Here is a 663-nt window from a genome sequence, read left to right on the forward strand (position 1 = left end):
GGTTTAGAGAATATGTGAAGTATGCCTTTATGAGTGTTTTCTTTGAAGGTCATATGTGGTTATAAAGATAGGCTTGAATGACATGTTGAGATTATTGTAAAGGAACGCTATATGCGCTAGCGACTTCATAGTAAAAGTTCAGAGTAGTCATTGAAGTGGAAAGGCATATTATACTTAGGATATGATCTTTAAAGGAGATATAGAATATTGCATCATATGGTTTAGAATAATAGCGTGATCTGGCATGTTGTATTTTTGTGACTTAGAGTTAGGCTTGATCACGGCAAAGGAATTAAGTTATTTCCTACATTAGTAGAAAGATTTGTCAATGCTCATATGAGAATTTTAAGCTGAGTTGAATGAATATGATATTTAAGGAGAATAGTATAGTTAAGTGATATTTGAGAAGTGTGCTAAGCTTGAAAGTAAGAAGTAATTCCAAAGGCCTGGTAATTCTATCCTAATTCAGGAGTTATATGCCTATGTTCCAGACTGCAGAGTAGTGTCAATGTGGTGATTCCTTAGTTGGATGTCTTGTGTAATCCATACCCAAGATTCATGGCTCCCTATTACTGCTAGAATTTCTTTAGAAAATTGTGCTGAAGAGATACTCCAGTTAAGTATGAGGGTGTAGTATAATTCAGTCTGTATGGCTAATAAGTC

This window comes from Capsicum annuum, chromosome 8 (assembly GCF_002878395.1).
Source record: "Capsicum annuum cultivar UCD-10X-F1 chromosome 8, UCD10Xv1.1, whole genome shotgun sequence".
Taxonomy (NCBI): Eukaryota; Viridiplantae; Streptophyta; class Magnoliopsida; order Solanales; family Solanaceae; genus Capsicum; species Capsicum annuum.